Source organism: Cavia porcellus, unplaced genomic scaffold (genome assembly GCF_034190915.1).
Source record: "Cavia porcellus strain 051 isolate PalLab524CR breed Dunkin Hartley unplaced genomic scaffold, mCavPor4.1 scaffold_16, whole genome shotgun sequence".
NCBI classification, from domain to species: domain Eukaryota; kingdom Metazoa; phylum Chordata; class Mammalia; order Rodentia; family Caviidae; genus Cavia; species Cavia porcellus.
In genome coordinates this window covers 55,720,498-55,741,167 of record NW_026947499.1, presented here as the reverse complement: position 1 = coordinate 55,741,167, position 20,670 = coordinate 55,720,498, and the positions used below count along the sequence as shown (strand labels likewise).

Genomic DNA, 20,670 nt, shown 5'->3' with positions numbered 1-20,670 from the left:
TGCGTTTATATAACTCCCCACCTAAAGATTCCAGACAAGTATACCTACAACCCAGCAAGAAATCCAAGAGCTCCTTGAAAGCAAGCTCCTGCCTTAATCATCTTGCTATTCACAGCACTTAGCCAGGGCGTGACATATGCTGAGTGAATAATTCCTTGTGTGTTTGGGAAGTCGTAACTTTTTATATCTCGGCTTTCCTGGATGTGACCCTGTAGGCACAGTTATTTTCCCAGGGCTCATTAGTCTCACTTTACACATGCAGAGCCTGATGATGGTCAGAAAGGAACAGTGATTTTCTTACAATCACATAGTAAGTCAGTGGCAGGTTGGACAAGAAATAAGGGTATAGACAGGACAAGGCACAGACAGACCATACCCTAGCACAGCAAAGATGGGAGTCACTGTGAGCAGCACTGGTCACTGGAAAAAAGGCTGCAGATGCTGAGATGGATAATGACAATGGAAAGTGATGACAAAAGAGCTAGCACGAGGGGAGCCCTGTCGGATGCTAAGTGCCTCCTGGAAACGAACTAACTTAATCCTCATATTCTCCCAGGACATGGGAACTAGGACCATTAATTCTGACATACCAACTTCACTGGATTAAGAGACACCTAGCAGTGGGGTGTGGTGGCACATACCTGTAATCCCAGCATGTGGGAGGCTACAAAAGGAGTTCAAGGGTAGCCTGGATTGCATAGTATGACCCTGTCTCCAAAACAAAAGAAAACACCCAGCAGATTAACAGAGCAAGCAGAGCACACTCCTGGGTGTGTCTGGCATGGAGGTGAGCCCTTGGGTATTTATGGTCTCCTGCCCATTCCCCTCTGGCTTTGTTCCCCTGCTCTGCTCCCTGGTTGCTATGGATGGGCAGCTGCTCTCTGTATGCCCTTTTATTACCATGCCATTACTGCCATGGAGCCAGATGACCATGGGCTGAACCTGGTGGAAACTGCAGGGCAAATAAACCTGTGGTGAGTACTTTTGTCTCAGCAACAGGAAAGTGACTAGCATAAGTACTATTACTGACCCCAATTTATCCATGAAGAAACAAAGCGTAGTCACCGTCCTTGATCAAGATCCTCATCTGACAAGCAGCAGAGCCAAGATCCACATTCAGGCACCATCACTCTGCTGTCCAAAAGCTTAACCACTGTGCCTTACCATCTCTAAAACCATCTGATAAGAACGACTACTGATTTTTTCAATATGCCAGTGCTTTACAATGGTGTTGTCATTTAATCTTCACAGAAGATTCCATTTCACAAGACTCCACCTCACAAGATACTGAGATTCAGAGGGGCTAAATGACTTGCACAAATTTCCCCCACTCGTGACTAGCAGCAGAGAGACTGACTTTCCCCTGGTTTCTCTCTTATCTTTACACTTGGTTTTCATGCCTTGCTGCAGACCACTGTCTTCAGCACCACAGGTGTGGACAGCGCCCAGGGTGGGGCAAGGCTAGGAGAGGCCCTGAACTAGGATAGGTGACAGGGCAGAAAGCAGTTACTTTAGAAAAGTCAAGGCCCCATGGCTGCAAAGGTAGATGTGGCTATTTGACATTTATCTAACCCAATACCAACTGATATACAGGAAATGCCCAACCTTCTCCTACCGCTAGGAACGGGTAGCCTTGTATATAACCTTGCAAACATATCTCCATGATAAATTCTAAAACTGCTGAGTTAAAAGATGAGTAGCACCCAGTGCCATGCACTCCCTGTGCTGTACCTGAGCACAGCCACCTTCCTGCCTGAGGCTGTGCCTTCTGTGTGGACACAGAGCCTCCTGGCTTCTCCTCCCGGTTCTGCTCAGATGGCGCCTTCAGGGGGCTGCCCTCTGCCCTCCCATCCCCCATGGCTTGTCCTACTTTCTTCCAAGCAGAACCCATGACTTTCAAATGTATTACATAATTTACCGATTTGCGACATTTATTTTGACTGTCTCTCCCCCGCTAGCACTTAAGCACCTAGAGGGCAGGGACTTTGTTGTCTAGCCTTATTCACATCTATATCCCCCAGGAGCTACCACAGTGCCTGGCACACAGTAGGCGCTTCATAAGTACTAGCTGAATAAGTGCGCAAATGACTCTCTGAGGAGAGGAGGGGAAACCGAGTGAAGAGAAACTTTATCAGGTGTAGTCCTGGGGAGAGGAACCAGACGTGGCCAGGGAGCAAGTGATTTCAGAGGAAAGTATCAGGGCAAGGTGTGCCTGCCCACCTGCTAGCCACAAGGGCTGGATCCCCTAAGAGGGAGCAGGAGTAGATGGCTGGCCCAGTGCCCCACTGGGTCCTCACGGTTGGCGAGGCTGTGCTCAGGAAGTGAAGCCCTCTCTTCTGTCCCCAAACAGGCACCCAGTGCGGCTCTCTGCTCTTAACACTTCGCTGGAAGAATACGCCTGTCCCTCACCTTGGTTTAAGGCAGAGCAGAGATCTGTGCCCGTGTGCCAGGGAGTGGGAGAAAGGGCAGCGCTGGGCCTTCTGGCCCCAGATGCAGGATTGGGCGGTGGCTGGAAGCGACTTGTCCCTAGGGAGCCTATCCTGTCCCTCATCTTTTCAGTTTTCAGTCTAAGAAATGAACTAATTTAGTGGTTCTTGTCCCTTGATGGTTAACTCTGAGGATCAAGATCTTCTTCCCTGAAAAATGTTTACTTCTATACACAAAACTAGAGAGTCAGGGTCCCTGGGAGCCTCTAGATAAGACCTTTTCTTCCCTACAGTTCCTTGGCACAAACACAGACCCCACTGAACATTCCATGCTAGGTCTAAAGGAGAGAGGAAAGTGGAATACTCTCAATACTTCCCGGTCTTCCTTTCAGGGTGCAAATCTTAAATCTAGTAGTGTGATACTGGGCAGGCTGCACCACCAGCCTAACCTCAGTTTGCCCATCAGCACAATGAAGCTGGGAATGCCCAGCGCATATGGCAGACTCCAGGGCAATGAGACCAGTGTCTTAAAGTGCCCCCAGGGCCCTGGTGCTGCTGCTAATTCTGTAGAAGGGTTTGGGTTTTTTCCCATCCAGGGAGGTCTTCCTGGGTCTGTTAAATCTCGTCCCCTCAAACAGCTTAGACAAGAAGGGACTGTGGTCATCTGATGGCCCCACTTCCCAGACAAGGAAACTGCAGTAGAGCTGGGAATGTCCCAAGATCAAGCCACCAAAATGGAAAAGCATGCATTCTTCATTGCTGCCTCCCGACCAGGGGCAGCAGGTTCCCTGTGCTCTGTATGAGGCTCCATGTCTGGCTCCAGCCTCAGCCTCCCCTCCTCTCCCAGCTGGTACACAGTCTGCCCCTACCCCGGGCACATCCTTGCTGGCTATTAATAGTTTGTGACGCTGCCTGCCTACAGCTGGTGCCCAGAGCTGAACAAGCTGCCCAGCCTCTTCTGGCCCTTCTGGGAAGTGGGAACTCAGGCTTACTCTCCCAGATACCCATGGAGTACAATGTGGGGGATGTAGGGGACTGGCAGACTGGCCAAGGGCCTTGACTAGATGGCCACAGTGGACAAGGGGATCCCTGGGCAGATGGCTGGTACTGGACTCCCTTGCCCAGAGGGCCAGACAAAGATGTAGCCTCACCTAGCATACAGCAGCCCCAGGATCAGGCAGGCCATGCCACTCCTGGTCATGGAGCTTCAAACCAGTCTCTTTCTCTGTGTGCCTCCACATCCCCATCAGGAAAAAAGGAACGGCATGGTGCGGGTTCAAGCAGTATTAATATGAGCCAACATTTATGTACCACTTAAAGTAGCTCACACAGTAGCACATGCCTATAATCTTAGCAGTGTAAAGGCTGAGGCAGGAAGATTTCAAGTTTGAGTCTCATCTGGGCAACTCAGTGACTTAGCAAGACCTTGTCTCAAAATTAAAAACAATTACAAACAATAACTCAGTGTGAAGGCCCTCTGTTCAATCTTCAGTACTGCAAAAACAGAAAACAAAGCAAAACAAAACTGCAAAAGTACTTAGTGTATACTGAGTCCTTTAAGCTTCCCAACAATCAAGGAGAAGCTGTTTATTGTTCCCATTACACCTCTTACAGCTAAGGAAAGACACACAGACGGAAGGATGAAGTGCTGTATCTAGGGTCCACAACTAGGAAGGGGCTTGGGAGCATGTCTGGTTCCAGAACATTCCATACATATTTGTTGAACACCCATTATGTGCCTGGCCTTGTTTTTGATTTGGAATACACGAGCCATACAAACCACCTCGTTCCTTAAGAAGCTTATATTCTGTTTGGTGGTCGATGATGGTGAAGGGAAGACATGTGTGTCAGGCAGTGAGATGGTCCTGGAGAGAAACAGGAAGGAAGAGGAAGGAAACTGTTGATGGGTATTCAGCACGGGCCTCAGTGAGGAGGCTGCAGTACATGGGTAACAGGCCGAGGAGATGAAGGCAGGAGATGAAGTCAGAGGTGAGGAGGGGGCAGCCACTGTCGTAGACGGCCTCAGAGGCTGGACCTGCAACAAGGACCTGGCTTCCACTGTTGGTGAGAAGCACACTGAACCCCAGACCTGAGCAAACTCTCTGGCAGCTGACCCATGTGCTGGGCCCTGAGAAAACACATGACCCTGGCCTGGGCCTTGCACTGACTGTGGATCTGCCCGTGGCAGTGCCCTGCCACTGAGCAGATTTCTCCTGCTGCAGCTCTGGCCCGGGGCAGCCCCATGTGAACAAAGACCTGGGGCAGAAATGCTGTGCCTATGCTCCTGATGTGGCAGAAGCCCAGGCTCAGTCCTGTTGGCTCCTTTTGACCCATTGTGCCTTGTGGACTATGCGGGGAATGGTTGGAGGGTGGCCAGAATCTTCCTTGAGTCCCAGATGAGGAAACTCAAGTAACGCCCTTCAGCTCCATGCCCTCAACTTTCATCCCTCTCTGCTCAAGGTTTTTGGGAACCAAGTTTAACAGCAGGCACCATTTATGCATCACAACCATTCACTCATTTAATCCTCATCCTACATGGCAGGCACTGATATTGTCCTCTTTCCTACAAACAGAGAGCTGAGGCCTAGAAGGTCTAGGCCCCTTGTTCAAGCCATACAGCTGAGTCCAGAGTGCTTTTTTAACCCAAGCCATGTTAACTGCTGGCCTCTTGATGCCTTCTGGACACACCTGGCTCCCTAGCAGAGAGGGTTGTCTCCCCAAAAGATCAGGAGCCCTGATGAGTTGGAAATAAGGCCTTTCCTGCTCAGGGACATGGCGCTGGAGTTGGGTACCCTCTCTGGGCCTGACTGTCAGGAGGGAGATGTGGCTGTCCTGTCCACCCTAACCTGTGCTGTCTCCTGGTCCTTCACCCTAATGCCTAGCAGCTGTCTGAACATTCTCCTTCCGTCCTGAGCGTGCTGACACCCCAGGGAAGGAGTGCTGGTGCAGTGGGGAGTCTCAGCAGGCCTCCTGGGCCTGGCTCAGCTCATCTACCTACCCCAGCAGAGTGTGAAAGAAATCATAAGCTCAAATGTTAGGCAGCAGGCACAGCCAAAGTCATTTACCTGCAATAGACTCATCCAGTCTTCACCACCGCCTCAGGAAGTAGGACCTGGTAGTGCCTTGTTCCACAGCTGAGGAATCCGAGACCCCAGAGGACAATGACTTGTCCAAGGTCACATAGCTCATAAATGGTGGAGGGCCCAAACCTTAACTCTGGGTTTCACAGAGTGTTTCTCTAAAAGAAAAAAATGCTGTCCAATGCCTGGGTGGTGTCCTTGATCTTAAGAACTGTTCTGCTGTTTCCTTACAACTCTGAGAACTACATGCTTCCTCACTGGGGATGAGCTGGACTTTGGACCCCTGTGCTCTCCAGTTATGGTCAGACAATGGGGGATTGGCCTGAGAGGAGACTGGTCCTTCCAGGCTTATCTGCTGCTGCTTCCAAAGGGGGAGTGAGCAGAAGAAGCCCCTAGGCCTGGTAGAGAAGCCATCTCAGCTCTGGCTTAGGCCCCCCCTAGCAATCACTCCATCAAAGGGCCCACAGGGCTTTACTTGGAGAGCAACAGCTGACAATGAAGAGGGACCCCAGGCCAGACCACCCAGACCCCAACTCTCAGGTAGAGCTCCACAACAGGCTTCAGGAGGGCCCTCCCAGATGCTTAACCTTGAACTTGCAGCCCCACATCCAACCAGGGATCAACTTCATGCTAAGGTTGATGAACTACTGCCTCTCCAAGGCTCCTTTTCTTTCCTGACGATAGCACCAAAAGCTTTCCACCTCCTTAGCCAGCTCCCAAGGAAGCACAACCTCCAAGGCTTAGTCACCCTCCACTCATGACTCTCTTAATAAGAGCCAACAGCTCCTGAGTACATTTCATGTGGCAGACTGTCCTAGGCCCTCTTCAAGCTTTGGCTCACTTCTATTTCCTTGAGACCCAGTGAAGTTGGTATTATCCTTGCTTTATAGATAAATAAACTGAGTTCCAGGGAGGTGAAGTGACTCACCAAAGGTCATACAGCAGCTAAGTGAAACCCAGGCAGAGTTCAGAGTTTGTGCTCTCATCCAGTGTTCTGCCACCTCTTTTGACCTCAGGCTGCCACAGTCTTTTATCTAGGAAGATGGCACACTTCCTCCCAGGGCCATGTCCCTGGCCTCTAGCCCAACTGTTTGGCAACACTCATCAATCTCATTAATGTTTGAGAGACTGCTGCATCTAAGCCCCACCTCTGTTGCCAGACCAAAACTTGGTCCTAGAAAATCAGAACAAGGATGAAACCTACAGCCAACCGAAACTTTCGTCCAGTTCTTCTCTGGAAAGACGCTCCTCCAAGAGTCCTTAGCAAAACCTTGAACTTTGGACTTCTGCTCCAAGTAGCACAATGCAACCAAGTTTTCGATAGCAGAACACTGCATAGTCAGAGGTGAGGGCAAAGATGATGCTTAGACTATAAAGTGAGGACAGACCCAGAAGTCCAGGCTTGCTTCAGCACTGAACCCTCAAGACCCAGATGATGCTGCCCTGTGCAAGTTCTAATCTGCCCCCAGGGAGGCAGGGAACACACACATGAAGGACATGCAGGCAAAGGTCACTTGCTGATCAAACATTTTTCTAGCCTCCACCCTGGGCTTGCAAATCTGGATGCCGGTAGCAGAGGCCCGCGGGTCATATCAACAGGCCAGGGGGGTTGGGGCAAGCTGGGGAGAATATGCCTTGTCTAAAAGACAGTCATTCTTTGGTGCTGGTCTATGGTTGCCCATTGCCTGTTTTTTTCTAAAGGACCCTCAAATCTTTTTCTTTGTTGGGGAGACAGTACTGGGATTGAAGCCAGGGCCTTTGTACTGAACTACATCCCCAGGCTCCTCTTTCATTTTTTGTTTTGAGACAGGGTCTTGCTAAATTACCTAGGCTGGGCCTGAACTTGTAATCTTCCTGCCTCAGCCTCCCAGAGTTCTGTTATTATAGGTATGTCTACCATGTCTGACTCCCAAATCACTTTAAAATGCAAAATCATCTCCTCTCTCCAAATTTTTTAGCATTGGCAAGAAATGTCATTGTGGAATATCCTGGATCAACAAAATGCATCTGTAAGATGTATTTTACAACATGTGCTGTAAAAGATACAGAGTTCTGGGCTGGGGATTTAGCTCAGCGGTGTAAGCACCTGCCTTGCAAGCAGGCGGTTGAGTTCGATCCCTGGTACCGATAAAAATGAAAAAGACAAAGAAAAAAAGATACAGAGTTCTGAGTTTCACAATTTCATTGTAGCACAAGGACAGCACAGCCATGGTTTCCTGGAGCTCGAAGTCTAGATGTGAAGACATGCTCACAGCACATAAAGACACATGCTATGTCTCCACATCATCAATCCACCAAGGCAAGTCAGCTGTCCATTCTGTGCCAGCTGAGGTCAGTTGGGCTCTAGGTCAGGGGGACAGTGCATGAAGGAGGAAGAGGATGAGAAGATGGGGGGTGAGGAGGAAGCTGAGGAGTGGAGACTGTGCCTGAGGGATGGGGCCTGGCTACAGAGTTAGGCTGTTTAGTTGCTTTATTCTGTCCTCAGGGGAGAGCCACTGTGGGGCAGACACGAGGGGACGTCTTCCCCTAACAGTTTTGCCTGGTGGCAGACAGTGACTCAAATCTCCGCTCTTCAGGCTCTGGATCTACTCCCTTGCTGTGAGGTATGTGACAAGGACCTAAACTCCAACCCCAGTGAGGGAAGTGAGGGATCTGAGGTGATTTGGGCACACCTGGATGCTTCTCATGGTCCAATATGGGTCTACATTTGCCCTGCTGCCTGCAGAGTGAGCAGCTTGCTCTCTGTCATTTTCTCTGGGAAATGCCACACATTTGCCCAAGGTCACACAGTGTTCAGGGCAGCTGGCTTTCTCTCCTACAGCACTACTGAGGACGGGTCCTCAATTGCTCCTGAATTTGCAGGAGGAGCTACAGGAAGTCTGAGCTGAGGCGGGCCACCCTCCTGCTCATTACTCTCACCCATGGATCCATACGAGAAGCAGGTGTTGGGAAGAGGGGGAGAAGAGGGACCAGCTGTCCAGGCTCAGGGTTCCCAGGTCTGCAGTGGCATGGATATCAGGCACCTCAGGGGTAGAGTCAAGAATTGGTCAGTTTGACCTGCCCAGGTCACCTCAACTGGCCCAACCAAGCCTGGTCTTGGCAAATTGAGACCAGCTCAAGGATCTGATGATCAGGAGTGGGCGGGTGCAGTGGGAAGACTCAGTGCCTGACATGACAGACAGGAACGAAAGGTTTGAGGGAATAAATGAACAAAGGAACTACCGGTGGATTACCTGTTCCTAGGGCGTTACCTGCTAAGCTTCACTTTACTCACTATCAACTGGGTTCAGCACCAACGCCTGCTTTCAGAGGGGTCAAAGAGAAGGTGGTGGGCAGAGGGCTCAACCCAGCAACCCAGAGTGTTCTCTTGGCATGGTCCAGCCTCTTTTTAATATTGCAGGGTATGGTATCCCCTGGATGCCTCCCAGGTTCAGAACCTCACTGAGGGCTGGGATGGGGGACTGCTTTGTAGACTCCCTGAAAAGCTAAAGCAACAACCTGCAATCGCCTCTTACTTGACTAGGACGTACTGACCCAACCTTAAGTCTGGCTCTGGCTGTTTTGGAGGTCAGAAGGGAAGACTTTGAGTTTGCTGTCCCTAGGACATATGGGGACAGGAAGGTGCTCTGACCTGAAATGGCTTCTTCATCTAGATGACCTCTCCACCCCAGGAAACCCTCCTTACTTTGTGGAAGGCTTGCCTCCTTTCTGTCCTGCAGGGAACACAAGGTATGGTCTGGGTGAAGACCTATGCTGTGGCCTGGGTGGGCAGCATGCAGTCACCAGGGGATAAGGGATTCCCACTCATTCTTTCAAACACATCCCTTCCCTGCCCTCTCAGACAAAGATACACACCCAAAGCTCAGGTCAGTTGTTACCTAAAGCCACACACTGCAGCCACCCTCACCTATGGACACTCCCAGATTTTTTTTTTCTCCTTCCAGTGGGGATTTCTCCTGAGAACAACCTGGCCTTGGTGGGAGGGGTGCATATACTCCAAGGACTTAGGGTCCAACACTAGAGGCTCAGGTTTTTGGGGAGACTCTCCAACCTTTTTGCCCGTTTTCCTCCACAGAACAAGAGGTTCCATAACCTCTCCATCCCGGAGCCCTGGAGCTGCACCCATACCTCAGGGACAGGGTGTAAGGTGGGGGAAGGGAGGGGAGGAGGGGGCGGCTCCTCCAAGCGAGACACAAAGAGACGTCCTTCAGCCTCGACTCCATGGCGACGCTGGGGAGGGGGAGCGCTCACCCAATACTTCCTTCCCCACCTGCAGGGCGCTAGGGACCTCAGTGGCCACTCACCTGCTGCCCCTCACCTGGGCCAGGCTTACCTGGGCTGGGGCCGCGGGGACGCCGCGGCAGGGGGCCTGGGCGCCGTCTCGGTCTTCCTCTGCCCGGCCCGGGGGGCTCAGGGCGCCACAGTCATGGGCTGAGATGCGAGTGGCTCCGTGGCCCGGGTCTTTAAAGGGGGTTGTTGCCGAGGCTTCTTGCTGGTGAGAACTATCTCTTGCTGTCCTCGAGTCCTGGATTTGGGGTTTCTGTGTACCACAGTTGGGGAGGAGGGTAGGATCCCCTGATTTAGGGGCGTGTGGAGCTGGGTCTTCGTGTCTTGAGGTGTGCAGCTGTAATGACTGGGATCTCGGGAGGGGGTTCCCGCGATCCCGGTCGGGGGACCCAGCGTTCGGGGTCTCGGAGGGGGGGCAGAGAGAAGAGGGCGTCTTCGCGGTGCCGTGAGCAAGGTCGCAGTCTTCGGAATGCAGAGGAAGTCTCCGCTGATCCCCTCGGGGAAGCCGCTCGGTGTTGGATCCGCGCCCCCCTCCCCGCTTTCCTGGGGCTCGCTAGATCCTGGATATGGTGGGGGGGATCCCCGCGTTCTCCGGCTACGAGGTTTGCTGGGTCCCAGCCACCGGCAGGAGCCGGGAGGAAGCCCCTCAGCCACTGGGGGGCTCTGTCGCCGCCGCTACGAGCAGCCCGGCCCTGCGGCCCCGAACCCCGGCCTGGCCCGGGTTCCGGCTGCGGACCCGGATAGCGCTCCGCCTGGCGCTCGGGCCCCAGCGCCGGCGCCCGCCCGGGCTGCGCTCCATCGCGGCATCGCGGCTCCGCCCTCCCGCCGGCGCGCACCTGCCCGCCGGGCTCGCGGCTCCGCCCCCCCCGGCCCGCGCGCGCAGCCGCCCGCCCCTTTGTCCGCTCGGTGCGGCGCGCGCCTTCGCGCACGCGCACTCCCTCCGCCTCCACCGCGACCCACTCCCCCCTCCGCGCGCTGCGGGCTGCGAGTCTCCCAGCGCCGAGGGAGCCGCGGCGCCTCAACCCCGCCTTCCGGCCGTGCTGGGTCCTAGAGTCCGTGGGTTACCTCTCCGTCCTTCCACCCCCGCCGTTTCTAGGTCAGGGCCCGCGAGGTGGCGAGAACGAGGTTAGCGAGGACTCGGGGAAGTCTCAGAGGCTCACCTGCTCCAGCTGCCCGGTCCTCGAGGGACCAGACTGCCCCAGACTGTCCCAGTCAGCGCTTGCGGGGGGCGGGCACCTGGGTCTGTTTCAAGGAGGGAAAACAAATCCGAGCTCTCCAGTTCGATATGCCATTCTCTCAAACATCGTCTGCCTGCGCAGCCACCTGTGCGCCTGTCCATCCATCCATCCATCCATCCATTCATCCAATTCATCCAATTCATCCATCCACGTACCCTATTTCAAGAGAGACCTCAGAGGCACACAGGCTCTAGAGAAGATCTAGGGTCCTGGAGGCCCTGTAAGGCTCAGGTGGCGTTTGCGACCCTTGCTGTAAGGCGGGTGGTTAGTCAAGGTATGACGCTGGTAGGAGCAGCACTCAGACAGAAAGGGAGAAAGGATTCCTGACAGAGGTAGCCGTGTGTGTAAAACCACCGGGGCGTGAAGGAGCTTTGTCTGTTTGATAACCGGAAATTGGTGGCCTGGATGGAAGTAGGGCAGGGATGAGGACAGTGATGAGATGGGGACGGCACATCCTTCCAGGCCATCCTCTCTGCAGCAGTCGCTTTCCTTAATGAGAAAGCTACCCCCTCAACCCCTTCTGTCTCCGTCTGTCTGTCTGTCTGTCTGTCTGTCTGTCTGTCTCTCTCTCTCTCTCTCTCTCTCTTACACACACAGAGGCAACCCCCCTGTTGATTCTAAATCTTTGGTCAGGCTAATTCAGCGTCCTCTCTTCAACCCTTTCTAGAATTTCCAAGGATTGCAAACTCGAATACTCAAATTAATTGGTCACATAAATTGTCAAGGTGGAGACATTGCCCAGCATATCTCAGACCCTGGGTTTGATTCCCATCACATCAGAAAAAGAAAAGTGAGGTCTGGTGTAGGCGGTGGGGTGTATATGAGACAACCTGGAGGCACTGTGACCGGGTGTGGTCAGCTGATATTTCAAAAGAAGTTGGAAATCCACATTCTAATGTAAAATCATCCAAATTTTAGATATTTGAAATCAATTCCCAAAATTTAGACATACTGAATGGGCCAAAAGAAATATGCCCTGGAGACAAATCTGGTTGGCAACATCTACTATTGAGGCAATTGCTTCAGTTCCTAACCTGTCTTCTTGTCTCTGTATAGACTCATTTTTTCTGAAATCCAAGTCTTTTTGGCCACCAGCTTGTAAAGCACAAATCCAGCCCCCCCCCCCCCATGAAACTGGCAAGGACTCCCTGTTCCGTCCAGGGCAAAGAGTGCCTTCCTTATCTTGGCATTCAAAGCCCTGTTTTTTGGAGCCTACGGGCTGAGCCGTGCCTGTGCTGAGAACCTCTCTTCTCCATTCAGCCTTGATCTCAGCCACACTGTTCTGGAACACGTGCTGTCTATCCTTCTATGCTTGGTACATTAGTTTCCCTCTGTCTAAAACATCTATCCCCTCTTTGTTTTCTCAAAAAAGTTCTTCTGCAAAGTAAGTCTTCCAAGGCTGCTCTTTGTCTCCTACCCCTCCTTCTCCTACCAATGTTAGGGGTTTCAAATTCCACCTGGCCTCTGTTCTAACCCTATCTAAATAAGGCACGCCCACCCAGCAAAGGGAGGGCTTTGAGTACAATAGAGGACTGGAGAGGAGGGAAGCAGGAATATTTTCATGCATCTAACAACGGAGTCTCAACATAAAAGTTTAGAAAGTCTTCCTCTTTTAATCGGTACCAGGGATCAAACTCACGACCACACGCTTACAAGGCAGTTGCTTATGCTGCTGAGCTAAATCCCCAGCCCCTTTTCCTCTTTTATAGATGAGGAAACTGAGGCTGCGAGAAAGGAAGGAACAGTCAGGCCTTGACATGCTGCTGGCTGTGGCTATTGCTAGTTTGAATATGAAATGTACGTCAAGTGGCTGAACGTGGTCACACATGCCTGTAATCTCAGTACTTGGGAGGCTGAGGCAGCAGGATTCACAGAGTTAAGGCAGGTCTAGGCTCTATAGTGAGTTCGGGCAGGCCTGAACCACATAGTGAGCCCCTCTCCCCACCCCCGTGCCTCACACACACAACGGAAAAGCTTGGCCCAGTGAAAAATGGTGGCAACATGTAGCAGCAGGCCCTAATGGGAGGTTTCGGTCACGGAGGGTGTGCCCTTGGAGGAGACTATGGGATTCCATGCCCTCCCTTTCTCCTTTTCATTCCTGGCCGCGTAGTGAATGGTTTTCCTCAGCCATGCGTTTCTGCCACAGTGTGCTGTCTCACCACAGGCCCAAGTGTAATAAGCCCAACCAATCATGGACTGAAATTTCTAAAATCTGGAGCTGAAATAACCTTTCTTCATCATAAGTTGCTTATCTCAGATATTTTACAATAAAAAAAAGTTAAAATAACAGTGTCTCAATTTTAAATTAATAGTGATGCAGTTGGGGGCTGGGGATTTAGCTTAGCGGCATAAGCGCCTGCTTTGCAAGTGTGTGGCTGTGATTTTGATCCCCAGTACCGATAAAAAAAGAAAAAGACAAAAAAAAAAAAAAAAAACACCCCACAAAATAGTGATGCAGTTATCAGGGCTACCAGTTCAAGGCTACTGTCTGCAGAGACATTCTTGACTACTCAGCTGAGGCTTCAAGTACTCACAGTGCAGCCAGCCAGGGTTTGCCTCAAAGCACTGTGGGTAATCCAGGTCCACCCTCCCTCTCCATTCTGCAGAGTGGGAAGTCCTGGTCCTCAAGGAACTTTCTTAACAGAAGATACAGTGAAGGTCTCGGTAAATTTTATTTTATTTTATTTTATTTTTATTTATTTATTTATTTATTTTTTGTCTTTTTCGGTACCAGGGATCGAACTCTCGACTGCCTGCTTGGAAGGCAGGCGCTTATGCCGCTGAGCTAAATCCTCAGCCCCAGTCTCGGTAAATTTTAGACTACATGTATTCTGGGACCAGCATACAAGAAGAGGCGTTACTATCCTGTCAGAGGAAGGCTGGGCTGCTTTTCTGAGGGTGAAGAAGGAGGAATACATGCAGATCCAATGATCAGACCCATTGGTTATCACCAATAATTCGGTGCCCTTAGGACCAAGTGCTTGAGTTATCCTACCAGGTATCTCAGGAAAACCTACCCAGGGGGTGGTGACATACAGCTCAGCTGTGGAGCACTTGCCTAGTGCACAAACCTTGGTTTTAAACCCTAATTCTGAAAAACAAAAAAACAAAAATAAAACCTGCCAAAGTGAGTTTTGGGGGTGGTGGATGATATCAAACAGACAGCGGAAGGAGAAGGAAAGAGAACTAGCTAGCTACATTCCCAGGTAACCACAGCAAGGAGGCGAGGAGTGGTAGCTTGTTTTTCTAACTTCCCTTCTCAGAGTTTCCCTTGGAGAGAGAGAGGCTCACAGGAAGCATGGAACGGCTGTGCAGGGCAAAGGGTGAAGTGTGTGGCCATGAATCATGCTGCTCAGACCTCGGATTTTAGGGAAAGCAGTTGACCAAGGCCAACCAATCCATGTCGATAAAGGAGGCTCCAATTTGCTTCCTACAAGCTGACTCCAGCCAAATGCATGTAGGCAGCTTGAAGACACTGGGCTGTCCTGATGGGTGACTTTTGACTAAGGACTCTCCTAGGCTTTGTTGGACCGTTCTTAACGTAGAACTGCCTTCCTGCTGTCTGCCTCCTTCCTTCTGTCTCCCTGTCCGCCTTCCTTCTGCCTGCCTCCCAAGCACAGTTATGTGGTGGTCTGATCCTTCTCCCACCCTCTCTGGCTTCTCCCTCTTGTTTCCCTCCCAAGTGTTTTCTCCACTAACTTGCTTGTACATCTGACCCTCTCTTGTCCTGCATCTCAAAGGACTGAACCGATACAAAGTATCTGAAGAGAAGAAGGAAAACAGCTGTTGGTAAGGCTACAGTCCTTCGTCCTTGACATCTCAGGATAAACTACTCTTGCCAGCTCAAAGCTGTTTGCGCAGTGTGGCTGCCTTTCCAGGGAGTCTTGATGGTTGCAATCTGGAAATCAGAACACAAAGATAAAACTTGGCCATGATTTCCACAGCTATATAGAAGAAACGTAAAACACATCATCTCCATTTAGATTTATTCTGCCTGGCACGCACAGACCTCAACGATGGTGTGACTTCGTGTGCCTAGGGAATTAATGACTGTTACCTGGTAACGGTGCGGCCAGGAACTTCCAATTATCATGCATCTTCCCTGTGGCTGCATTTTGTATTCACTGATGGGGTAGATGTTTCTGGTCCTGGTCAGGGGAATGAAGGAGGATCATGAGAGCTTTCCCCTGTCCTCTAGTGTCTATACATCAAGACATTTCAGACGGCAGAGTCTGAGGAACTCAGTTAACTATCCTGAAAACGACCTTCAAGGCTGTTGTTTTGGCTATGTTGATGTTCTCCATGCTAGGGGAAGCTATGGCATTTGGGGGCCTTTGCTCTGTGATGCTCCTTCTTGCTCACATCCCCGGGCAGGGCAGGTTAGTGTTCTTGGTTTGCTGGTCTGCAGGATGATCGTCTTGGTATGTGGGAAGAACTACTTCTCCTGTGTGGCCTCCATCATGCTCAGGACATTGGTGCTGGTGACCAGCTTAGACAGCTTGATGGATCAGAGAGGGACCGTGGTGTCACTGGCAAACAAGTAGCTCAGAGAGCTGATCAGGTTTGAGATGACAAATGGGATAATACCTTGGCAAAGGTATAAAGGCCACTGACAGCATGGAGGTCAAGTTACTGCTGACAAGGAAAGGCAGGCGAACCAGCAGAACCCACAGTGGATCAGAGAGAGCCAGGGCGGCAGCCAGGATGTGCAGCAGCTGGAGGTGGTGGATCTTTGAATCTCTTTTTGAAGAATATATTCTGAAGCGAGAAGCACAGTGTTCCAGCAGGAGTGCTAATGAGCTCCTCCCCCTCCCCACGTGGAAATACAACTCTGTGACCGTGGGTGGCCAGCAGGATGCCACTGCTGCTGGGAAGTGCTGTGTGATGGCAGTAGAGCGAAAGATGACCTGCCTCTCTCTGGTCTTGCAGACCTGCTGGGCTGTACTTGCGGCCACTTTGAGCTGGGAAGTCTGCTCCCTGCAGCTGAAAGTGTGCCAAGCCAAATGAGAAGATGATCTCTAAAATCAGGAGAGTGGCTGTTCCCGGAGACAGAATCCAGGAAATGGGATTGGGAGGGGGTGTGATGGGAATTCATCTTTATCCGTCATGTTTTGTCTTTTTTTAGTAAAAATGTCTGTTGCAAATATGGTAAAATGTTAACATTGATTCTCATGGTGCATATGCACAAGTTTACACTTTCTGTAATTTCCTTCATTTTTCCCAAAACAATTAAAAATTATTCAGTGGAAGTATTTTAAAACAGGGTCCTTCCTTTCTTTCCTCCTCCTCTCCCTCTTTCCCTCCTCTCCCTTCCTTCTTCTGTTCCTTCTTTTCCTCTTATTTTTCTTTCCTTTTTTCAATAGTGGGAATCAATCAAGGGCTTTATTCATGTTAAGTTAGTGTTCTATCACTGAACTTCATCCCAGTGTTAAATGAATTCTTTAAAACATTTAAAAAGAATGACCATTTGCACCATGTGATTCTATACCTTGTTGATTTTTGCAGTGCTAGGGGTAGAACCCAGGGCCTCGCATATGCTAAGCAAGTGCTCTACCACTGAGTTACGTTCCCAGCCCAGATTTTATGTTTTCTAAAGCCAGGTCCAAGAACTACCCAAGATAACATCTGTTATGGTTTGGGTCTTAGCTGTCCCCCGCAAGCTCATGTGCTGCAGGCTTGGTCCCCACCCCGTAGGAGGTAAGGCCTGGGGGGAGGAAGTAGGTCACTGGAGGTGAGTGAGACATACTGGGGACATTGGGACCGTGGCCCCTTCCTCACTCTGTCTGTGCTTCTTGGCTACCACGAGGTGAGGAGCTTTCCTCTACCATGTGCTCCTCCATGACTTTCTACCTCATCACAGGCTTAAAGGCAATTGGGCCAAGTGACCATGGACTGAAACCATCAGCAAAAATAAGCCTTTCCTCTTTTAAATTGATTTATCTCAAGTATTTTGTCACAGAGATGGAAAGTGAACACCTCTGTTACACTCTGAGAAGTATGGGGAATGGGGAGTATGTTTGGCTGTCCTGGATCCTGCTGCCGAGACCCACTGCCCTTGGTGGTGCTGGACGCCTGTGTCCCGCAGGGCTAGCATGTGGCCGTCTACCCAGGAAGTTGTGACCCACCCATGCTGATGATGTCTCTGGAGCCTCAGACTCTGGGCACCTGATTCAGCCCCAGCTCCTGCTGTGGGGGTGGATCACCAAGCCACCTCAGGAACTGCAGACATTTGTCAGGGAACAAGTGCTGTCTAGCACACGTCCCCAGGGGGCTGGCTTCAGTGATGTCCTAGTTTGGGTTTCTCAGAGACAGACTGTGAGAGAAAGTCAAGAGCAAGTGATTTACTTGCTGGTAATCCCAGGCCAACCTGGAGCAAAGAAGCGAGACCAGAAGACTGTGGCAAGGGGTGTGCCATCCAGCAAATCTCCACTGTGGGAGAAATGCTCTGGGGACCCATCAGAGATGACACAGAGCGTGCTTCTCAGTTACTCTATCCAGGGTTAAGTCACTGAAATGGGGTGCAAGCTGCTGGCTGGAAAGGGGAGGCTACTCCTGGGGTTATAGGCAGAGCAGGCCGGAGCCTCAGGTCCTCAGCAACAAAGGCAGGATGCTGGCAAGGAGCTGCTGGGAAGCGGGCTGTGGACACACGGGTGGGGAACTGACAGCCTGGTGCAAATGCCTGGCAGAGTGCCTGCCCGGGGCCTGGCATGACAGCCACAGAGACCAGTGAAAGAAATGCTTGTTACCCAGCACCTGCCCTACACATTCTGGGGTCAGAACCCCCATTTTCCCTTTGGGAATCCACATTCCCTAACATGTGCCTCCTTGATCCCTGAAGGGCTTCAGTGAGAGGGTGTTGCCAAAGAAGGGCTCACCGGTTCAGCTCTAGGGATAGTCTCGTGTTCCCACCACCCATACTCATCCTCGGAGAAGGCTCCAAGACCTCAGGCAGGTTAAAGCAGATGCTCTCGCTCTGTGGCACTGGAGGAGTGTTGGGTGGGGGCCTAACACTGCGACCACTGGGGAGACTGTCCTGGAAGATGATGCCAGCACAGCAGGCAGCAGAGCCAAGAGACAGAGACCCTCCGAGCCTTGACGCCATTAAAGCCTCTTGATCCAACTATGCTTGAAGACTCCAGACTTGTTAGTTCTGGGACTCCATAAAGTCTCTTTTGTGTCTCTGGTACTTATGACCCCACACATGCACTCTGTGTTAATGTACATTTTTAAATGTTTTAAGATGCAGGAATAAAGTTAAACATTCTTCATGTGCCTTGCACAATCTCTATTTTCTCATTCTCTTTTCTTGCCTCTCAACGCTTTACAAGGGTGTCTGGTGGGACCGTGGCTTGCCTAGGAGTAGAGGTTTTGGATCCATAGAGTCCAGCTCCTGTCCCAAGGGTGGTCACTCTTGGGGCCATGTGAGGATCTGGGTGAGTTCACAGCTGTGGGGCAGCAGCCTTGGAGACTACTAACACAACTTCCTTTCTTTGAAGCTCCAAGAACCTCTGGGCCAAAGCAATCACTCATTCATTTGGTTACAGGCATCTACGGTGTGAAGGGACTGGGACAAAAGGGTGGGCTAGGGGCTGGGGATTTAGCTCAGCGGCATAAGTACCTGCCTTGCAAGTAGGCGGTCGTGAGTTCGATCCCTGGTACCGATAAAAATGAAAAAGACAAAAAAAAAAAGGGTGGGCTAAATGCTCTCTTCCTTCTCGCCTTTGATTTCTTGTTCTCCTTAGTTTTGTGAGTCCTGCCTGCTGTGTGACCTGTGCCCTGCCTGCCACACTATTCCTTAGAGCCTCACAAGGCCCTGTGGTGTGTCAGGGATGTGGGGAGCTTGGGAAGTTGGCTGGAGCCCACATACTTTTGGGAGCCAGGTCCCAACTACCTCTTCTGTCCAGAAGATCCCATTTCCATGCTTCCCCCGTTCTCCGTCTTGTCCCCATTTCCATTCCTGCCTGACTTGTGTGGAGGGCGCTATCTGGCTGTCCTGGGATGGGGGAAGGACAGAGGGGCCTGGCTGCATCCTCCTCCAGCGGCAGCCTGGTGGAGACATGGCTGAGCCAGGGGCTTGCAGGAGGGGGCTGGGTGGAGCCAGGCCTGCAAACTCTAATTACGTGAGTTAATTAGGAAGGGAGGAGAAGCCTTGTGGGAGTTAATAAGCTTGGCTAATTAAGTGCATCCCTAAGAATGGCTCGAATTCTAGTGGCTGAGGAGAAATAGGCTTAGCCAGGATGGAGGGAGAGGGACCTCTCCCTCCCAGTGTCACCAGGGTCTGTCTGTGGCCATCACCAGGGTGTAAGGCACTGAGGTCACTCCCAAGATCTGTAATAACCATTAGGGGCTGCTGCTACCTCCAGGTTCTGGAGTGAAGTTGCCACCAAGATCTGAAGCCCTCACCAGAGCCACCTGAGCCTGAAGTCACCATTGAAGCCTGGTCCCTTGTCACCTATCCCTCTAGGTTAAATTGAAATTCCTTTGCACCATCTCAGGGGGCAAGGGCACAAATTACCCTGACCTAAGATTCTTCTTGCAGTTGTGATAGTCACTGTATCAGGGTGGGCACCACGGTGGGTGCCCATGCTTCCCCATTTCAGTTTGCAAAGATGCCCACCCTTGCTGTCACCACGGGAAAGGAGGCCTGCAGGCTCCTGTCCCAAGTCACAGTAGTGACAACTGAGGACCAAGGAGGATGCTCAGGTCTTGCAGCTCCCACTGCAGACCTGGGATGCAGGGCTGCGAGGAACATTCCTGTCAGCTTGGTGCCAGTCATCTCCAAGGCCACCAGCTGTCCCAGCACCTGAGGACTTTTCTCTTGCTTGGACTGGTTGTCTCTGATCACGGAGCCCTAAATAATGATAAAGTCTCCCATTGAGAAGATGTGCACCTCACATCTGTGATGTGTGATATGGGACCAGTTATACAGGGATCTCCAAGAGTCACATTGCACAGCCTCTTGTTTAGAAAGCAGAGCTCTCCTGAGCTCTCAGCCTGTCTTGGTGGTTTTATTTCCTACTTAATATCATGCTCCCTTGGGCACGGGGACACCAGCACGATAGGTGTGGAGCCTGACAGATGCCATGCTCACCTTGCTGGGTACCAGATTAATAGCCCTTTCCGGTAGGCAGGGCAGTAGGTGGCTGAGGCTCTGTGCAGGGAGGTGGCAGGGTTGTGCCTGCTCATGGCACCACTGGAACCCACCCACAGAGTCAAGGACAACTGATGAAGAATTTCCAGACCCCAACCACAGCACATTAAACCCGAAGGGCAAAACTGGCTCTGCTTGACTCACTCGGGAGACCTCGGGGCCGCCCTATAGGCTCGGATCTGCTGTTCTCCTTAGTGCATATACTTGCTCACTGATCCGCTCCATTGCCAAATGTTTATTTACTTATTTAGGCCATTGGGGACCAAACTCCAAACCCGGTGCCTCACACGTTGGAGGCAAGTTCTCTATCACTGTGCTACGCCCCAACTTCTAAGCATGTATCAGATCTCCCACTTGCTAAGCATTGTTTGCAATGAACAAAACATGAACATTCCTGCCCTCGTGGAACCTCTACAGCAATGAGAAGATGATAAACAGAATAAATGATTACATTTCAGATCATAGGAGGGAGGAAAAAGAATGAGGAG

At 51.3% G+C, this 20,670-nt stretch overlaps 1 protein-coding gene across 3 annotated transcripts in view; it reads right to left on the bottom strand.

Moving 5' to 3' along the window:
• Sbk1 (SH3 domain binding kinase 1) overlaps nt 1-20,670 on the bottom strand; it is a 49,669-nt gene that overhangs the window by 13,119 nt on the left and 15,880 nt on the right. The window contains exons 1-2 of one of the 3 annotated variants that reach the window (XM_063226716.1): nt 9,840-9,978; nt 9,138-9,219 (exon numbers count right to left, since the gene is read on the bottom strand). The exons of 1 other annotated variant lie outside the window; for it this stretch is intronic. The gene's annotated coding sequence lies outside the window, so the exon portion shown is untranslated. Of the gene's footprint in view, nt 1-9,137; nt 9,220-9,839; nt 10,029-20,670 lie in introns of those variants that run through there. One more of the 3 variants, XM_005007544.4, reaches the window with a different exon arrangement.